A 21,468-nucleotide genomic window follows, 5' to 3' on the forward strand; every position below is an offset into this window, starting at 1 on the left:
TCAAATTGTTATGAAGAATTTCCTGATATAATCTAGATTTTACTGGTGATTAATAAGTTACATAAGTAAAATTATGAAGTTATATAGAAAAAGGTCATTTTGCTTGACATATTATTGCTCATGCAAATCATTCAGTTGGAATTATTTACTCTTACTCCCTGCATAAGGAACCTGAAACTGTGGCAGAGGATCAGTGACCAAGATTCGGAATTTTTAATGCTGAAGTTGTAATGTCACGTGACCGCCAACAATGAATATAGAATTGATTCAGGTTTTATAAACAAGTAACCATTTATTAAACTCTGCTCAATATTAGTAAAAAGATAAACAAACGAAAACCTTAACCAGAAGTAAACTGCTATGTGGCCATTTAACAAACCGCCAAACTCAGTCCTAGTTCTTAAAGTGGTAAATGCGAACACAGTCTTAAAGTGGTAAATTGGAACACAGTTCTTATAATAGTAAATCTGAAAGTCCAAGAGATTTATACAGTCAATTAGGAGAGACTTTCCTGAAGTAAAGAATTCCTCGAAGACGGCGTTACTGTAGATCCCAGCCGGAACCTGCCTTGTCTGTAGGATTCACGATGACGGAAATTGAACGGTTTAAAGGCACTGACCTTTTCCTCTGTAGAATAGACTAGATACTGCACAACCTTTTCTGCTGCTTTTAGGAAAGGTTATCTCATGCAGATCACTCTTACTTGAATGAATTCAATAATGGTCGATTCTCACCAAAACCACCGAGCGTCTCTTTCAGGTTCCCGTCTTCACTCTCCAATACTACTGAAAAGGTACATCAACAAACCTGGCAGTGATTGGTGAAGCTACTAGCCCAACACTTCTGTATCTTACAATAGAAAGTAAAACTCCGTTTTAAAACTATACTGCGTCATGAGACTAATACGCAGCATAGCGGAGCATCTGACTGATGATCTAACTGGAAAAACTAACTGCGTCACCAGGGGTCTACCCTTATATAGCCGGTGAGAACAGGTCATCACGTGACCTCACATCGGCGGGAAAATTACATCATGTGACATCCGAAAGACCATTACATCATCCTCACAAGACAGTCACAAGATATCCATGAGGTATGTAACAGTAAATGAGTGGGAACTTCTCAATCTGAAAAATGAGTGAAAGGCACTAGTTGTTTGGATAGACCTGATGAAAGGTCATGAGTTCTTTCTGAGATCCTGGATAACCAGTCTTGGAAACAAAATTCTTATAATTTTGTCAAATGATAGGCATCAAGGTCCGTCATCTGCAATGCGGGTGTCTGCAACACAGAATTTGCTTACACCAGGGTAAATATTATCCTGTTAGACCGTCTCTTTTTAATGCTAGTCAGTCCAGAATAGAAAATATCATCATCATCATCAGGTGCCATGCCCAGATTGAGCTTTGACTGCCATGGCCCACACACTCCTGTTTCGGGTCAAGTGGATCAATTCATTGGTATTCATTTCCAGTTCTCTGGATGCTGTCTCCATCATCATCCATCTTTGTCTTCCTCTTGCTTTCTTCCCTTCAATCTTTCCCATAATTACCGTGCATTCAAACTCCTCTTTCCTAATCACATGTCCAATGAAGTTACGTTGCCTTTACATGATCTCATACATTACTTCTCTTTTTGTGTTTGCTCTGTTTATGACATCCTCATTAGATATTTGTTTCATCCATGATATTCTTTTTATCCTCCTCAAAAACCACATCTCTGCTGCTTCAATTCGTTTCCTCATGTTACTAGATATTGTCCAACATTCTGATCCATATAACATAACTGGATAAAAGTAACATTTCAGTACTCTGAGTTGGGTTATCATGCCTAGTTTAGTGTTGGTCATTATACTCTTCATTCTCGTAAAGGTGTCTTTTGCCATCCCTATTCTTCTTTTGATGTCCATGTCGCACCTGCCATCTGATGTCACCCAGCTTCCTAAGTAGCAAAAGTTCTGTACTTGTTTTATGTCTTCCCCGTTTATTTTCAGCCTGCAGATAGAATTCTCCTTCTTTTTGGATATCACCATACATTCTGTCTTTTTGCAATTGATAGATAGACCCATTTTTGCACTTTCTTCAACAACTATATCAATTAAGTTTTGTAGTTCTTCCTCCATACTTGCAATTAACACAGTGTTATCCGCATATCTGAAATTATTGATGTTTTCACCACCAACTATGATTCCCAAGATGTCTCTTATTTTTTGTAATATAGTTTCACTGTACACTTTAAACAAATCAGGGGAGAAAACACACCCCTGTCTAACGCAAATACAAATTACATGCTTGGTCAAATAACGGAATCCAACATGTGTCTGAATATTCAAACCCTTTGTCCTCACTTGATTTCAGTTTGTCAAATTTACCTAATTTAGACTCACCATCATTAAACTCATTTATTTTGCAGTTTATGTCTGTAAGTTCACTTCATTTGCTTAGTTTTATTATTTGAGACCATTAATGTAAACTGCAGCACAGGGGAATTAATTCCAAGTTTGTGATTCCAACTGTTAAAGGGAATAAATTAACATATTGAATTAGAATGATATAGATGATAGAACATTTTGGATGGAAATATACTGTGGGTGGAGATGATTTTGTTTGACAAATCAACAACAATATTTCTTGGTGTTAAATCCACTCTAGACTTTAATATCTGTAAGTCAGATACAGCAACAATAATTTTTAACATTCTTTATCATATGAATGGAACAACACTAACTGTTGCAATAATTAAAATAGATTAAAGAACATAGAGCAATAATTATTTGCTTTAAAACTTCAATGTTGCATATTAATCAAATTAACATTTGCTGTTTCTTGAAAGGTTTTATTTCCAAGAAACACACACAGAATGCTGGAGGAACTCAGCATGCCAGGCAGCATCTATGGAAAAGAGCAAACAGTCAACGTTTCATGCCCAGACCCTTCATCCAGTGTGTTTTAGATATTTCTGCCTTACTGACAAGACAGTTATATTTGCCATACATTTGGATTCACTAATGCACATCCATGCATAGATTGTGTTGCATGCCCGATACTGAATCTTTGCTGAAAGTATCAGGTCACATTTCAGAAGTGGCACGGTGCAATCAAGAAATGGTGACAATCACTCTCCACTCTGGAAACAAATCTACTTACAGATGTAAAGTGCTGAAAGAAATAGTACTTTACATCCAAGCTTCATATTCCTGATTTAATAGATATTGGAAAATAATTCATTCTGAATAGTTGCAATGCTTAATATATTAAATATAAAATATATTTGGTGCAATTCATAATTTAAAAGAGTTTCTGTATATTTAAAGTTTAAGGCTTCTCATTCCAGTGACTTCTAATTTTTTTTTATCATATTCTGACTCAATCAATTTGGATTTCAAACAGGTCCTACCATTTTACATTTGCCTAATAGCCGTGTTTGCAATTTTATTTTAGGAAAGGCTTTAAACTTTGTGAAATGGTATTAGTTGCAGCTGCTTGTTTTTTTCATATGCTAGTATTCCTGCAAAGCAGTGGTTTTTTTTTTAAACTTCAGGTGATTTCAAGGAATTGTGTTATTACAATGGAGTTAAACATCTTGTTCTGCCATTATAAAGATGATATCGACTTGTGCCTTTCTTCATTTGTTGGTGGTGGGGGTGGGGGAGGGGAGTTAATTGGCTGTCTTCCAACATGATTAACAATTATATTAAAGAAACTGATCCTGATTCTGTTTCTTTTCACTGAAAACTTCCACAGAAAAATAACTATATTGTTTAAGATCATTCTATTTTTTAAATAGTCAGTTGCAACATAACCTTAATGGCTTGAATGGCATTGCAGTGCCTCACTATGTGGATCACCTGTTGTTGTCCATTGTATTCTCAAGAAGTCCAAACTCCAGGTTTCTCAGAAAGGCCAAAGTTTAAGGTCAAAGTCTTTTCGTTAGAATTCAAGCAGCCATGGAGATCAAAGTAAGATGCAGCCACAGACAAAATATCTGGATTGATTGCAAATGGCTGTTCTATTTTCTACCGATTAGGAGCACTTTCATAATTCTTTAATGGCAATTTCAGTAACTTCCTCATTTTTATTTAGTAAAATTGCAGTTAGTTGGAAATATAACACCTGACTGAGATATTTTTAAAAACATTCCTGTTGAGGAGATCTGTAAATAATCAATATTCCTTGCATGTATGAGACACTCTGCAGACTTTATTGGGACATTGGGTCTGTACTTCACTTTTAATCTTAAAAATAGAAACTGACCAGTTCATTCCAATGAGACACAAAGCATCAGGAAAGTTGATGTTCTGTTCTGGAAGATATGGATGTGAGAATACACTTTGTAGGACCAAAGAAGAGTTCTGGAGATCATCAAAAAACTGTTATAGATGTTTCTTATTGATCAACAGATATGGTCATGGTAATTGTTGATGAAGCAAGATGTTGAGTAGAAGCAAAATATTTGAATTGACATTCATGGTTTCTCTGCAGTGGTCCTCTGTCCTCTAAAATAGAGTCATAGTACACTTCAGCAAAGAAACAGGCCCTTTGGCCCATCTAGTTCATCTGCCTAGGCCCATTGACGTGCACCCATAATACCCCCACAATCCATGTACCTATCCAAATTTCTCTTAAATGTGAAATCGATCCTGCATCCACCTCTTGTGCTGAACAGATTTTTAATCTCTCCCTCTCCCGGAGTAGAGTGCTTTCCTGCTTCAAAACATCCACTATTGTCCCTGTACCTAAAAAGGCCAAGGTAACATGTCTGAACAACTGGCGTCCTGATGCACTCACTTCAATAATAAGCAAATGCTTTGAGAGGCTGGTCAAGGACTAAATCTGCAGCATGCTACCACCCACGCTGGACCCCTACAATTGGCCTACTGACAACACCAATTGACAGATGACACAATAGCCATAGCTCTACACACCATCCTTACACACCTGGAGAAGAGGGATGCTTATGTGAGAATGTTGTTCTTGGACTACAGTTGAGCATTCAACACCATAATTCCCTCCAGGATTGAAAAGAAGCTCAGAGACTTCAGCCTTCACCCTGCCTTGTGCAACTGGATCCTGGACTTCCTGTCAGAATGCCGGTAAGTGATAAGAGTGGGCTCCCTCACTTCTATCCCTCTGACCCTCAACACAGGTGCCCCTCAGGACGGTGTACTAAGCCCCCTCCTTTACTCTCTGTATACTCATAGCTGTGTCACTACCTACAGCTCCAATCTGCTAATTACATTGGCAGATGACACTACACTGATTGGCCTAACCTCAAATAACAATGAGGCAGTTTATAGAGAAGAAGTCTTCACCCTGACAAAGTGTTGTCAAGAAAACAATCTCTCCTTCAATGTCGCAAAAACAAAGGAGCTGGCTGTGGACTACAAGAGGAATGGAGACAGGCTAATCCCTATTGACATCAATGGATCTGGGGTTCAGAGAGTGAACAGCTTTAGGTTCCTTGGCATAAACATCACCAAGGATCTCACGTGATCTGTACCTACCGGCTGTATGGTGAAAAAGACACAAAAAGTGCCTCTTTCACCTCAGACGATTGAAGAAGTTTGGTATGGGCCTCCAGATTCTAAGAACTTTCTACAGGGGCACAAATGATAGAACCCTGACTGACTGCATCACTGCCTGGTATAGGAACTGTAATTTCCTCAATCGCAGGACACTGCAGAGGGTGGTGCAGACAGCCCAGCGCATCTGTAGATGTAAACTTCCCACTATTCAGGACAGTTATAAACTCAGGTGTGTAAAAAAGGCCCAAAGGATCATTGGAGACCCAAGTCACCCCAACCGCAAACTGTTCCAGCTGCTACCATCCGGAAAATGACACCGCAGCATAAAAGCCAAAACCAACAGGGTCTGGCACAGCTTCTTCCACCAGGCCATCAGACTGATTAACTCATGTTGATTTGAGTATATTTCTATGTTACATTGCCTGTTACATTTATTATAAATTATTATTAATTACTGTGCATATTTAGACGGAGATTTGGATAGGTAATGTAAAGATTTTTACTCCACATGTGTCTTCTGACCGGCAACAATGAATAGTCATAGTCATAGTCATACTTTATTGGTCCCGGGGGAAATTGGTTTTCGTTACAGTTGCACCATAAATAATAAATAGTAATAGAAATAGTAATAGTAATATTACTACTAGTAAATAATAAATAGTAATATAGAAATAATAAATAATAATAAAAGATAGTAATACACAGTTAAATAATAATATGTAATATGCCAGTAAATTATGAAATAAATCCAGGAACAGCCAATCGGCTCAGGGTGTCTGACCCTCCAAGGGAGGAGTTGTAAAGTTTGATGGCCACAGGCAGGAATGACTTCCTATGATGCTCTGTGCTGCATCTCGGTGGAATGAGTCTCTGGCTGAATGTACTCCTGTGCCCACCCAGTACATTATGTAGTGGATGGGAGACATTGACCAAGATGGCATGCAACTTAGACAGCATCCTCTTTTCAGAATATAGAATTGAGTCAGGTTTTATAAGAACAAACAAACATTTATTAAACTCTGCTCAAAAATGATGAAATTTATTTAAATGACGAACTTAACCAGAAGTTAACTGCCTTAGGGTAAATGCGAAAACAGTTCTTAAAGTGGTAAATTCAAACACAGTTCTTAGAATGGTAAATTCGAAAGTCCAAGAGATTTATACAGTCAATTAGGAGAGACTTTCCTGAAGTAAAGAATTCCTCAAAGACATGACGTTACTGCTGATCCCAGCTAGAACCTGCTTTGCCCGCAGGATTCACAGCAACAGAAATAAAACAGTTTAAAGGAACTGACCTTTTCCTCTGGAAGATAGACACTGCACAATCTTTCCTACTTTAGCAGAGGTTATCTCATGCAGGTCACTGTTTCTTGAACGAAGATTCATTAAAGGTCGATCCTCTCCAAAATTGCCAAACGATATCAGCTTTACTTGACTCGGCAAATTACTGTACTTTGATAAGGTCTTCACTCTCCAATACTTCTTGCAATAGAAAGTAGAACTCCACTTTAAAATGAAACTGCGTCATAAGACGAATACGCAGCAATGTAGAGTAACTAACACAAAACTAAACTGAAAACTAACTGCGTCACACCAGGGGTCTCCTTTATATACCTGTTGAGAACAGGTCATCATGTGACCTCACTGGCAGGAAAATTACAACATGTGACCTCCGCAAGACCATTACATCATGCTCATAAGACAGTCACAAGATAACTAGGAGGTATGTAACACATGTATGTGAAGCACTTAAGAAATAAAGTCAATTCAATTCATACCCCTCAGAATTTTGTATACCTGTATCAAATCTCCCCTCAATTTTTTACATTCCAGGGAATAAAGTTCTAATCTATTCAACTTTTCCCCATAACTGAAATTCTCAAGTCCCAGCAGCATAGTTGTAAATTATGTCCGTACTCTTTCAACCTTATTTACATCCTTACTGTTCATAAGTGACCAGAACTGCACACAATACTCTAAATTATGCTTCACTAATATCTTATACAACTTCAACTTAACATCATAACTCCTGGACTCAATACATTGGTTTCTGAAGGCCAATGTGCCAAAAGCTCTCTTTATGACGCTATCTACCTGTGACATCACTTTCAAAGAATTATGGGTCTGTATTCCTAGATCACTCTGGTCTACCATACACCCCAGAGCCCTACTGCTCACCATGTAAGACCTACCCTTCTTGTTGCTCCCAGACCACAACACCTCACACTTGTCTGCATTAAATTCCATCTGCCATTTTCCAGTTCAGAGCTCACTGAAAGCTTTGATAGTCTTCCTCACTGTTCAGTCCACCATCAGTCTTGGTGTCATCTACAAATTTGCTGATCCAGTTAACCACGGTATCAGCCAGATATAGATGACAAAAACAACAGACACAACACTGATCATTGTGGCACCCCACTAATTACAGGCCTCCAGTTAGAGAGGAAACCATCTACAACCACCTCTGGCTTCTTCCTCAAAGCCAATGTCTAATCCAATTTACTCCCACATCTTGAATGCCAAATGACTGAACCTTCTTGACCTACCTCCTGTGTGCGTGCTTATCAAAAGTCTTACTGAAGTCCATGAAGACAACATCCTCTGCCTTGCCTTAGTCAATGTTCCTGGTAAGTTCCTTGGAAACCTCTATAAGATTAGTTAGACACAAATTATCACACACAAAACCATGTTGACTATCCCTAATAAGTCCCTATCTATCCACGTACTTATATATCCGATACTTTAGACTAGCTTCCAACAACTTTCCTATGACTGATGTCAGGCTCACCAGCCTATAATTTCCAAACTTATTCTTAGAGCCTTGCTTAAACAACAAAACAACATTAGCAGTTTCTGCACAAGCCTCCCACAGGGTTTGAGGGAACACATTGTCAGACCCTGGGGATTTATACACCCTAACTTAACTCAAGACAGCAAGCACCTCCTCCTCTGTAATTTGTATAGAGTTCTTGTCCTTTCTACTTCCGAGTCTCATATCTATAGTCTGTGTCTGTTTTCCAAGTAAAAATCAGATGCATCAGATCTATTAAGACCTTCCCCATCTCTTTCAGCTCCACATATAGATTACCACTCCAGTCTTCCGGAGGACCAATTTTTTTCCCTTGGTATACTTTTGCTTTTAATATATTTATAGAGATCCTTAGGGTTCTCCTTCACTTTGCCTGTTAGAACAACTTCATGTCTTCTTTTAGCCCTCCTGATTTCTGTTAAGCATTCTCTGAATTTCTTGTACTCCCTAAGTACATCATTTGTTCCTGCCTGCCTATACCTGCTGTACAACTCAGTTTTTCTTCACAAACAAGATAAAATCTGAAGATGCTGGAAATCTGGGAAACACACAGTAACTCCTAGAGCAACTCAGCAGGCCAGGCAGCATCTTTGGAAAAAAGTGGAATCGACATTTTGGGCCGAAACCATACAGCAGGACTGAAGAGAAAAAAGCTGAGAAGTAGATTTGAAAAGTGGGTGAGGGAGAGTGAAATGCCAGGAAATCGGTGAAACTTGGAGGGGGAGGGATGAAGCAAAGAGCTAGGAAGTTGATTGGTGAAAGAGACAGAATACCATGGAAGAAAGAGAAAAGGAGGGGTGTGGGGGAAGGAGCACCAGAAGGAGGCGATGGGCAGGCAAGGAGATAACATGAGAGAGGGACAAGGGGATGGGAAATGGTGAAAGTTGCGGGGGTGGGGGAGGCATTACTGGAAGTTAGAGAAATCGATGTTTATGCCATCAGGTTGGAAGCATTTTTTTTCTTAACCACAGCTTCAATATCTCTTAAAAACCAAGGTTCCTAAATCTGTTATCCTTGTCTTTTATTCTAGCTGGAACATACAAACCCTATGCTTTCAAAATTTCACTCTTGAAGGCCTCCCAATTTTGCCAAAAAATAACCTGCCCCAATTCACACCTGGCAGATCCTTTCTGACACCATCAAAATCAGCCTTTCTCCAATTTAGGATCTCAACCCGAGGACCAGACCCACCTTTTTCCATAATTAGCTTGAAACTAATGGCTTTACGATCTCTAGATGCAAAATGTTCCCTTACACAATCTTCTGTCACCTGCCCTGTCACATTCCCTAATAGGAGATCTGGTATTTGACTCTCTCTAGTTGGGATTTTTATATCCTATTTAAGGAGACTTTCCTGAACACGTTCGACTTACTTGTTCCTTTCTTCAATTGGCAGACCAGGAGGTGGGAGACGGTGTGGTGTTGGCTGACTTTTGACATGTTTAACATTTATATTAAAGAACCTGATTCTGATTCTGTTTCTTGTCACTGAAAACTTCCACAGATGATTAACAATAGCACTTAAGATCATTGTGTATTTTTTAAATTGGTCAGTCACAATAACAACATAATCACTTGAATCACTTTGCAATACTTCCCTAAGTGAATTACCCGATCCTCCGTTGCATTCTCAATAAGCTCAAACCTTTCTCATTCCTCAGTTCTGCTCATAAAGCCTCACTAGTCAAGCTCTCTAGTCTGTCCTCACTGAGCACTGTTGTGAAAAATTTCATAATGCCTAATGCCACCATTCTCTTTAATTCTTCCTCCTCTGCCTCATCTTGAGAGCGTCATAATGATCCATGCTCTAAGCTCGTCTGCGTTTCCTACAATACTCCTTGTATTGAAATATGCAGAGCTCAGAACAGTACTCCCATTAAGCTCAACCTTTCAATTTCTGACCTTGTATGTAGGTACCACCTTCCCTGGAAGAGAACCGAATGATCCAAAAATTTGAAGCTCTCACGCCTGCCTTTGCCATGTCTTAAACTGTATGATCTTCCTATTAGTGGCCTCGCTACCACATGGCATGTATAGCAATCCTGAGATCACAACTCTGGAGGTCCTGTCCTTTAATTTAGCACCTAACTCCCTTAACTCACTTTCATACATGGATGAGAGTGGTTTATAAGGATATGGACCAGGTGCGGGTTGATGGAACTAGGCAGAGCATCATTTTGGGATGGACTTGATGGGCTGCAGAGCCTGTTTCTGTGCCGTAGTGTTCTATGATAAAATTATACCAAATAAAATGATAACACATGAGATTAGAAGTGAAGTTTTGGCAGAAGACTTGGAGAGAAAATAATCTTCTGGTTGAAAAGTTTTGTCCAGTGGGTGCTGTAGGGATTAGTGGCAGGGCTCTAATTGCTCGAAATCTAATCATGATTTGATGGAATGGGCCCAGTGTAATATACAACAAGTTTGCTGACAACGTAGAGCTGAATGGCACTGTACATTTTGAGGAGGTTGTAGAAAGTCTATGGGAAAAGGTAGACAAGGTAAATGAACAAGTGAAGACAAGGCAGGTGGAATACAATACAGAAAACCTTGAAATCATTCATTTTTGGTAAAATGGTAAGAGTATTTCTCAAATATTGAGAGAATTAAGTATCTGAGGTCAATGTAAACAACTAACTGATGGTAAAAATGCATGTATATCAACCAATCAGAAAGGAAATCAGTGTGTTGACTCACTCTTATTTTACAAAATAATTAGGTATAATATGTCATGTGTGACGCCAAGCAGAGCTACTGGACGGATGATGCTAATGAGAAAGATAATGGAAGACAATGGAGAAGCATTCAAAATGCTAATAAGAGAGAAGAGAGAGATTAACAAGAAAGAAACACAATTCAGATATTGTCAGACCGGTTGCTTTGAACCTGAACTGTTTGAAGTTTGATGGACAGGTGATACCCCAGCAGGGGGATAAAAAGAGCAGGTTTGCTAAGGCACGAGACGCCACGAGACCCTGGAAAGAGCAGTGTGCCCCCACAAGTTGGTGAGAGTCTGGAGGACCGGTTCGCGGGAAACGATCAGAGGCTCACAGGGTGTAAAGGTACGATCGGTGGGAACCTGGGGTGTGTGTCCGCCCTTGCCTGGGTGCCGGGTTCACCGCAGAAGAACGATCGTATCCGGAACGGAGGGGTCACAGTCGGTGACCACAGCGGGATTAGAAGACATCAAAAGGTCTGCCCGAAACCAACTGCGATGATATCAAAAGGTCTGCCTGAAACCAACTGCATCTCTCTCTCTCTCTCTCTCTCTCTCCAATGGTACAACAACAGCAACTACTTCGAACTGCACTAAACTGAACTGAACTCTGCTTCACTTAAGACTGATCATTTTACCCCTAGACTGCGATAGAGCTTGGTTGATTCCTATTACCCTAGTTCTATGTATATGTGTGTATTATCATTGCTAGCCTGTTACATTTATATCCTTACGATTAGAATACTGTATTACTTACTTCTTCAATAAAACTTTATTAGTTACTAATAATCACAGACTCCAACGAGCGTTCCATTTCTGCTGGTTTGGCAACCCAGTTATGGGGTATGTAACAAATAATAAAGACATCTTACTGAGATTATATAATGTGCTAGGAAGACTACACCCTGGAATATTGTCCATGTGCCTGGCCTTTATACCGAAAGAAGAATTTATTTGCAATGCAGGAATTGATCAGATTGATTCCTGGGATAAATGGGTTTCTCCTAGCCGAGGAATTTAAACAGATGGTAACTATCAGGTTAATATTTCCTTCTGCTACTGTGTCTAGCACTGGAGGTTTCATTCTCCAATTAAGGCATCAACCAGTGAGTCCTGAGATGAGGAGAAATTTCTTCAGCAGAAAATAGTGAATTTTTGAAATTCTTGACCTAACAGGAGTGCGGAGGCTGAGTCCATTGATAGATTTTAGGATATCAGAGGAATCAAGACATCAGGAAAGATATAAGAGCACAATGATTTTATTGAATAGCAGAATAGACACGGGGGTTGAATTGCCTTCTCCTACTTTTATGAACGTATTGCAAGTTGATTCTGTGACAACAGGAGAGACTAGTAATGACTGAATAGACACTAGAGATCAGATTTAGGCTGTTAAAGGCTCAGGAGCTTTGTTACTATTTAATAGAAACTTGAGATAAATAAAGACTTACTTCATTTTAGTTTCTTACTATAGCAGTAAAGCGCATACTCTGTCAATGACTAAGTGAAATATCCAACATACTTTAACACAGTCAGAAGAACCTTTATTACAGCTGCATAATAGATGTGAGTTTATCTGTTCTAATAGATTTTGCTGATTTGTAGGGGAATTTGGCAGCAAAATCACATAGACCATCATCTTGATTTACATCTGCTATTTCCTGCAGTGCAAAAATATAAGGAACTAACTAAACGATGTTATTTACATTCTTATAATGTTGCAAAGCAATTTACAGTTATTGAAATACTTTTGAAGTGCACTTACCATTTGGAACAAAGGCAGAAAGAGGTTGAATAAGCTTTTCAAAAAATTACCAGGGAATCAAAATGTCACTGTACCGACCGTTAATTCCTCTTATTCGCCTAATTCCCTTTTCCCCGTGTCCACCTGGGCTCCTTGATTGCGACACCGGATTCTCATCATCACCTGCAGCATAAAAACCCCAGCTTTGCATCCACTCATTGCCAGATCATTGCTTCAGCCAGTGTGGTAATTCACACTCCCAGCCGCTTCGAATGGTGTATTCTAAGTTTTACTTCAGTACCGAGGTTTAACTGTGTAGCCTTTGTCTCTCCATGTCAAGATATGTATTGCCTGCCATTTGCCTTTCCATTTGCCGTTCCGTGTCAAGATAAGGATTGCCTGCCGTTTGCCCTTCTATTTAATGCTCTGTGTCAAGGTAAGTATTGCCTGCCGCCTGTCTCCTGTTTCCTGTTCAGCTCCAGCAACGCCCTGTGTCAAGAAAAGGATTGTCTGCCATTTGCCTTTCCACTTAACGCTCCGTATCAAGATAAGTGTTACCTGCCAACTGTCTTCTGTTTGCAGTTCAGCTCCAGCAATGCCCTGTGTCAAGAAAAGTTTTGCCTGCCTCCTGTTCTTCCGTTCATCCGCGCTGTTTGCCTGTGTTATCTCTGTCTCTCGGCCACTTAGAATTGTGTATTCTAAGTTCTGTTTCCACGCTGTTGTTTCCCTGTGTTAACTCTGTCTCTCTGTGTTAACAGGAGCATGGCATGCCACCCACCCTTCTCCCCCAGCCACGCTCATCCCCTTGTCTGCATCCCTGCTCTGCCTCATCCCGCCATCTGTCTACACTCTCCGCTGGGTCAGTGGGTAAACCCAGCGTTCTCACCGTAGCGACCGGGGTTCGATCCCCAGTCCAGCCTCACTCACTCCTCGGCTTTCCTCTGCCTAATCCTCGCTCCCTGGCCTTCCCTGCAACCATTAATAAACACTCTTCTGATTACGCTACCTCTGTGTCAGTGTCCTGCATTTGGGTTCACCTGCTCTCTTTGCAACACAAAATGGGATTGATGGGGTTAAAGAGATGTTTCCACATGAGAGGAGTCCGAAATTAGTGGCCACAGATGTAAAATAGTCACTTGCTCTATGAAGCCTGCGATAATTCACGGGAAGCTCTTTTTCAAGGGAATGGTTAGAAAACAGGACTCACTATCATGGTGAGTTGTTAGTGAATTTAAGGGGAAGTTAGGTGAACTCATGGCAAAGAGAATATGCTGATGGTGATAAATGTAAATCAGCAAAATGAAACTTAAGAATTGGGATGCCTATTGGCCCATTTCTTTGATGTAAATGTGATGTTAAGGAATTCATTTTAGTGAAATTGACTTGCAAGGACACTTGAGAGACCAGTAATAATCAATGACATTCTTGTGTGTGATTGATTCATTTACAACCACTTGTGCAGTTAAAGATAGTTAACTTCGTTCTCAGCAGAAAAGAAAGGTAATAAATACAATCTCAGAATTTAAGGGAAGCCATTTGGTTTCTCTGTAACATACAAAACGCTGGAGCAGGTCAGGCTCTAGCTATGAAAATGAATAAACGGTCAATGTTTTGGGCCGAGATCCTTCATCAGGAGTGAAAAAGAAAGGGGAAGACACAAGAATGAAAAGGTTGTGGGGAGTGAAAGGATGACTAGCTGGAAAGTGATAGGTAAAGCCACGTGGGTGGGAAAAGGGGAGAAGAAGGAATCTGGTTGGAGAGGAGAGTGGACCCTGGGTTAAATGGAAGAAGAAGGGGCACCAGGGGGAGGTGATAGGCAGGTGAGGAGAAGAGGCAAGACCCAGGAAGGTAAAGAGAGAAGAGGGAAGGGGGAGGGGAACAAAAAAAAAGTGAAAAAAAATCCCGGAAGAAGAAATCAATATTCATGCCATCAGAATGGAATGTGAGGTGTTACTCCTCCACCTTGAGAGTGGCTTCATTATGATAGAAGAGGGGGCCATGAACTGACTTGTCATAAGGGGAATGGGGATAGGAATTAAAATGGTTGGCCATCAGGAATTTCTGCTTTTGACGGAAGCTGTCCCCCAATTTTCATCAGCTCTCACCAATGTAGAGGATGCCAGATCACAAGCACCGGATACAATAGATGACCCCAAAAAGTTCTCAGTTGAAATGTTGCCTCACCTGGAAGGACTATTTGGAGGTGAGGAAGGACATGAATGGGCAGATATAGCATTTCCTTCGCTTGCAGGGATATGTGCCAGGAGGGAGGTTAGTGGGGAGGGACAAATAGACAAGGGAATCATGGAGGGAGTTCCTGTGGAAAATGGAGAGTGGGGGGGGGGAATAGTAAGGATGTGTTTGGTGGTAGGATCCTGTTGAAGATGACAGAATTTACGGAGGAAGATGTGTGGATGCAAAAGCTCATGTGATAGTAGGTGAAGACAAGCGGAGTTGTGTCCCTGTCAAGGCAGTGGGAAAATGGAATGAGCATGGATATCCAGGAAATGGAAGAGATGGGGGCGAGGACAGCATCAATAGTGGAGGAAGGGAAACCCTTGGAAGTACATTTTACTAATGTCTGTTGGACTCTTCAGAGAGACAGCAGAAGCATGCAAATTTGTTGCAATTAACTGGATTTATTTTGGGAAATCTAACTGCTGAACCTGTGCTTTGTTAGACCAGGAAAAGAAACAGTGTTTGTTCACTTGAGTTAACCAGAATGGTTGTTTTGAAAAAGGGAACATGTCAGTTTCTTTATATTGTGTTGAATTTTTGATTGCTTACATGTTGTTGTTGTTGTTTGTCCTTCGTAGTCGAAGATGACCATGGTTTCAAAGTCAAATGGGATATTGGTAGCTGTGGGTCCGGAGGTGACTGATGAGGCCAATCTGGGCCCTGAAGGCTCGCCCACATGTGGGACACAAATGGGTGGGTGCTGTCGTGGCAGTGGATGCTGCTGGGGCCTTGTGCACAGCACGCTTTCATTGTGTCTCGATGATGCGCCTGACTTCAGCTGCACGGGCTCCTGTGGTGATCTTGCCGCGCCAAGCTGGACGGTCGAGGGCAAGCGTCTCCCACGTGTTGATGTCGACACTCAGGCCTTTGAGGGACGCTTTAAGGCAGTCTTTGTAACGTTTCTTCTGCCCCCCCGACTGAGCGCTTGCCCTGACACAGTTCTCCGTACAGCAGCTGCTTAGGTAATCGGCTGTCTGGCATTCTGACCACATGTCCAGCCCACCTGGCTTGGGCTTTCAGCAGGAGGGTGTAGACGCTGCAGAGCCCAGCTCGTTCCAGGATTTCCGTGTCGGGGACTTTGTCCTGCCACCTGATGTGGAGGAGTCTGCGGAGACAGCTCAGGTGAAAGTGGTTGAGCTGTTTGGCGTGTCTGCTGTAGACAGTCCAGGTCTCGCTGGCGTAAAGGAGGGTGGTAAGGACCACTGCACAGTAGACCTTCAGCTTGGTGGTAAGGCTGAGTCCTCTCTGCTCCCAGACGTTCTTACGGAGTCTCCCAAAGGCGGCGCTGGCTTTGGCAATCCTGTTGTTGACCTCAGCGTCTATGTTCACTGCGCGAGAGAGTATGCTGCCCAGGTAGGTGAAGTTGTCGGCTGCCTGGAGGTTCTGGCCCTTCACCGTGATGCGCAGCTCCTGGTATGGCTTTCCTGGGGCAGGCTGGTACATAACTTCGGTCTTTTTGGTGCTGATAGTGAGACCGAAGTTGTTGCAGGCTTGTGAGAAGCAGTCGATTTCACGCTGCATCTCCTGCTCTGCGCTGGCGTTGAGTGCGCAGTCATCAGCAAACAACAAGTCTCTGATGACAGTCTCTTGCACCTTTGTAACTGCCTGCAGGCGCCTAAGGTTGAACAACCTGCCGTCAGTCCTGTACCTGACGTGGATTCCTTCTTTGTAGTTACGGAAGGCATTTGTCAGCATGGCAGAAAAAACCATACTGAACAGAGTCGGGGCAAGAACGCAGCCTTGTTTGACGCCATTTGTCACTGGGAAGGCCTCCGACTCGTCGCCATCATCCAGAACTTTCACCATCATACCGTCGTGGAACTGCCAGACGATTGTGATGAACTTGCTGGGGCAGCCAAACTTCTCCATGATTTTCCACAAGCCTTCTCTGTTGACCGTATCGAAAGCCTTGGTTAGATCGACAAAGGTCACGAAGAGGTCGCTGTGTTGCTCCTGGCATTTTTCCTGGAGTTGTGGTTTTAACTATTTGCATTATTGTCTAATTTTAATAGTTTTCTTACATTATTGAATGTATCTGAATATAGAAGACTTTCAGAAACATTCAGTTGCAGATAATTTGACAGCTGGCTAAACCAAGCTGCAGAACTTCACAGATGTCAGTGTTTCGATGTTTCATTGGCTAGTGTTTAATATGAGTCATCCACACATGCAAGGTCCAGCTGCTGTACAGGGCCATGCCATATATAATGTTATTTCGCAAGAGCAGCAGGTCCAGAAAAGGCAAATCCATAATTATCAGGCAAGAGAGCAGCGGACACTGGTGGATTACCATCATCAACAAGTTTTGCTCCAGTGCTTTACTAAACTAATTTAGCTGAACAGATTAGATATGGCAATGTTATTTCTCATGGCAGGGGAGTCTAGAACAAGAGGGCATGACTTTAGGATTGAAGGATGTTCATTTAGAGTAGAGATGCAGAGAAATCCCTTTAGTCAGATGGTGGTAAATCTGTGGAATTTTTTGCCACAAGAGGCTGTGGAGGCCAAGTCATTGGGTGCATTTAAGGTAGAGATAGATAGGTTCTTTATTAGCCAGGGCATCAAAGGGTATGGGGAGAAGGCAGGGGAGTTGGGATGACTGGAAGAATTGGATCAGCCATGATGGAATGGGGGAGCAGACTTGATGGGCTGAATGGTCTACTTCTGCTCCTATATCTTATGGTCTTATGGCTGGTTGGCATCTGTCTGTCTCAAAGGACAATGGGTGAAGATCATCATCATCACAAGGCTGAGCAAAAGGTATAGAGATCCTGAGACGTCCAGTCATCAAGATCCCCCTCTCGGCCTCACCAGTGTAGTTCAAAGGAAAACTTATGAAGCAATATGTCTGGCACCAGCTTGGCTGCAGGAACTGCCAGAAGGATATTCAATGATGCCCAGCTGCCTTAGGGGCTCCACTGTGAATTTGCTGTCTGGGTTTAGTCCCATAGCCTTTCTCTCCTGACGCTGCCCGCAAAATAGTGGGTCTTATTTACCCATAGCTGGTGATCTGGTTCATGAGCACCAGAGCATGTCCACACACTGGTGGGCCTGCGTGCTGTGTGTGCAGGGGCCAGACCTCATCACCATCCTCTGTAGTTCAGCCTGAGTCCGAAAGGAGTTCAGTTTCCACGTGTCACCAGTGAGAGGCACTATATGAGGCTTGCTGTTGGAGAGCCTATGTACTGGCAGGGAGAAACTTACAAATACAGCTCTCCGTTTTGCAAGACTGCTAGCCAGCAGTGGAAGCTGAAAGCGAGAGCGACTAGCACTACCCACCACACTATCAAACTAGAAGAATCACAACAACCATTTTGACACCACTAAATTATAAATAAATGTGTACGCAAGTCCCTGCTTTCTTTCATTGCATTAAAATTGCAGGTGATGGATTTAGCAAATGTGATTGGTGTGAAAATTTGTCAAATAAATCATATTGAAAAGATTTATTTGTAAAAGAAAAGACCCCAGAGGCCCAAAATGTCCTTGGCTGCTCAAAGAATATACATTTTAATAACAGGCACATTATAAAAATATTAGTATTGTTAAGCTCATTCACTTCAGGCTAATTATATCCAGAGCAGACATCCAAAAGAATGATACATGGCACTGTGAATCTTGAACATTCAATTATTTATTGAGAGCTGAATGTAGTTGCTCATCATGATGTGCAGGTTAGGTGAAAAAGCTAAAAACTCAACAATGTATAAAACTTTCACCTAAGAAGGCTTTGTAGCATGCTTTTTAAATGGCCAAATCAAATCAACTTCTCTCACTTTCCACTCCCACATCTCTCGTTCCCAACTTCAAAAGGGTTATTTATAAATGTAGGCATTGATGGTGATACAAATATATTAATTATATCAGCTTTTCACTGCTAATGAAATTTTGGAACCATTTAGAGTTAATAGTTCAATTTATCCCTTACATGTTCAGCTCAAATAAATCATTTCACAGTTAATTGTTATGAAAAATACATTAGCAATTAGCCCGTCATTCATATTTTTGGTGGTAAGATTTTTAGATATGCAGCTATGACTTCCAGAGAATAAAAATTTCCCAGGTTATATCCACAGTAAGTTCTCAATTAAAGTAATCTTTTGGACAACCATGACCAGACTGAAAATCTATGCCATGGAACAGAGGACAATCAGTCTTTCTGCTCATGACTGCAGTACATGGATGATCCTGGAACACAGAGCTGAAAACTTCACCCTCAGCAAGTAATGCTAAGAAAAATTTAGGGCAGTCTTAGTCCTATTATGGTCTAATTCCAAAATTAATTCTAATGACTTTAATATGATGAATTTTGTAAAGAGAGTATGATACATGGATGCACTTATATTTAGTGACAAAAACAGGATTGATTTTCTCGGCATGTGTCTGTAAAATAGGATTTTTTAAAATCTCACGATTACATTGACCATATATTATCCACCAGGCAAAAGAAATAAAAGCAAAGAAAAGGATCAACAATAATTCAAGAATTACTATTAGTACCTAAAAAAATTCATCTCCTTTGATTAATACTACAGATAGAGAGCCAGGAAGTTACAAGTGGTTATAGCATTTTTTGAGGAAGTTACCAGGGAAAGTGACGAAGTTAGGGCAGTGGTTGTTGTCTATATGGACTTTAGCAAGGCCTTTGACAAGGTCCCTTAAGGGAGACTGGTCAAAAAGTTTGCATCAGGAATAGGTAGTAAATTGGACTAGATGATGGCTTTGTGGGAGAAGCCAGAGAGTGGATGGTAGATAGTTGCCTCACTGACTAGAGGCCTGATTCTAGTGGTATGCCTTAGGGATGTGTGCTAGATCCATTGTTTATTGTCGTCCATATCAGCAATCTGGATGATAATGTGGTAAACTGCATCAGCAAATCTGTGGATGAGATCAAGATGAGGGTGTAGTCAACAGCAAAGAAGACAATCAAAGCTTGCAATGTGATCTGGACCAGCTGGAAAAATAAGCTGATAAATAGCAGATGAAATTTAATATAGATGTAACTCTTGCTTAGGCTAGCGGCTTAATATAGGAGGTGATAGCCGTCGGCCTGGCCAAACTTAAGAAATTTCGTTTGGGTGGATGCTGCGTGATGTGTCGCCTGTTACAAACCAGTACCCCGAAATAACAAACAGCACACAATATACAATTAAATGATTGAGCTTTATAATTCTTAATTTGACTATATGGTTAATAAAGAAAACAAAAAAAAAAGAAAAAGGGCCCATTCTCATGAAACAGTCTAATGCGCAAACATTGGAGCTCACTGATCAGTCAGTCGACCACCATCGACCTCCTCTGATCGTCGCTGACCTTCGAACCCTCACTCCAAGTCCACTCCGTCCAGCGGTCTACAAACTCCCGCCTTTCGCGTCTTCTCTCCTCATCTCTCCCCAGCAAAAGACCGTGAAAAACTCTCTTCCAGACTCACAAGAAAGAATATTTCTCTCATTGAATAGCTCCTGCATTCCAAAAACCCATTATCTCTAGTAATAACCCAAACATTGCTGCTACAGAGAAACCATTACATTAGCAGTGAAACCTTACAGCATGTTACATAGACAATGCAAGGTGTTGTATATTGGGTGGACAAACTAGAGTAGGACTTACACAATTAGCATGAGGAGTATGACAGAGCAGAGGGATCTGTGAATACAGATCTGTAATTCATTGAAAGTGGCATCACTGATAGACAGGGCCATAAAGAAAGCTTTTGGCACTTTGGCCCCCATAAATCAAAGTACTGAGTACAAGAATTGGGATATTACATTGAAGTTGTATAAGATACTGGTGAGGCCTAATTTAGAGAATTGTGTGCAGTTTGATCACCTACCTACAGACAAGATGTTTCAATAGGTTTCAATAAGTACATTTAATGTCAGAGAAATGTATACAATACACACCCTGAAATTCTTTTTCTTCGCAAACATCTACAAAGACAGAGGAGTGCCCTAAAGAATAAAAGACAGTTAAACATTAGAACCCCAAAGACACCCCCAGCTTCCCCCTTCCACACACAAGCAGTAGCAAGACAATGACACCCCCCACCAGCAAAAAAGCATCAGCCCCCTCCACCATGCACTCAAGTGTGCAACAAAGCACCAATAAAGACACAGATTTGCTGTACCCCAAAGACTACTCATTCAGCCCATAATTCGACATACTACAGGCTCTCTCTCTCCCCCAATAAAGGAAAAAGAGGTGTTCCCATTTCACAGCGAGAGAGGAGATAGAGCAAACAACCTGTTGATTTATGATGTTAAAGGTCTGTTGTGTCGCCGGATGTGAGGCCCTGAGTGCAGGTCCCATTCCCACAAAGAACCGAAGTCAGTGTGTAACCAGGCCAACCTCAGAAAGGCGCTGCCAAAGTTATACCAACATGTCTCCTGCCCCAATAGAGGCCCGAATATACTTGACCACTGCTACACAGCAGTCAA

This window comes from Mobula hypostoma, chromosome 6, assembly GCF_963921235.1.
Source record: "Mobula hypostoma chromosome 6, sMobHyp1.1, whole genome shotgun sequence".
NCBI lineage: Eukaryota > Metazoa > Chordata > Chondrichthyes > Myliobatiformes > Myliobatidae > Mobula > Mobula hypostoma.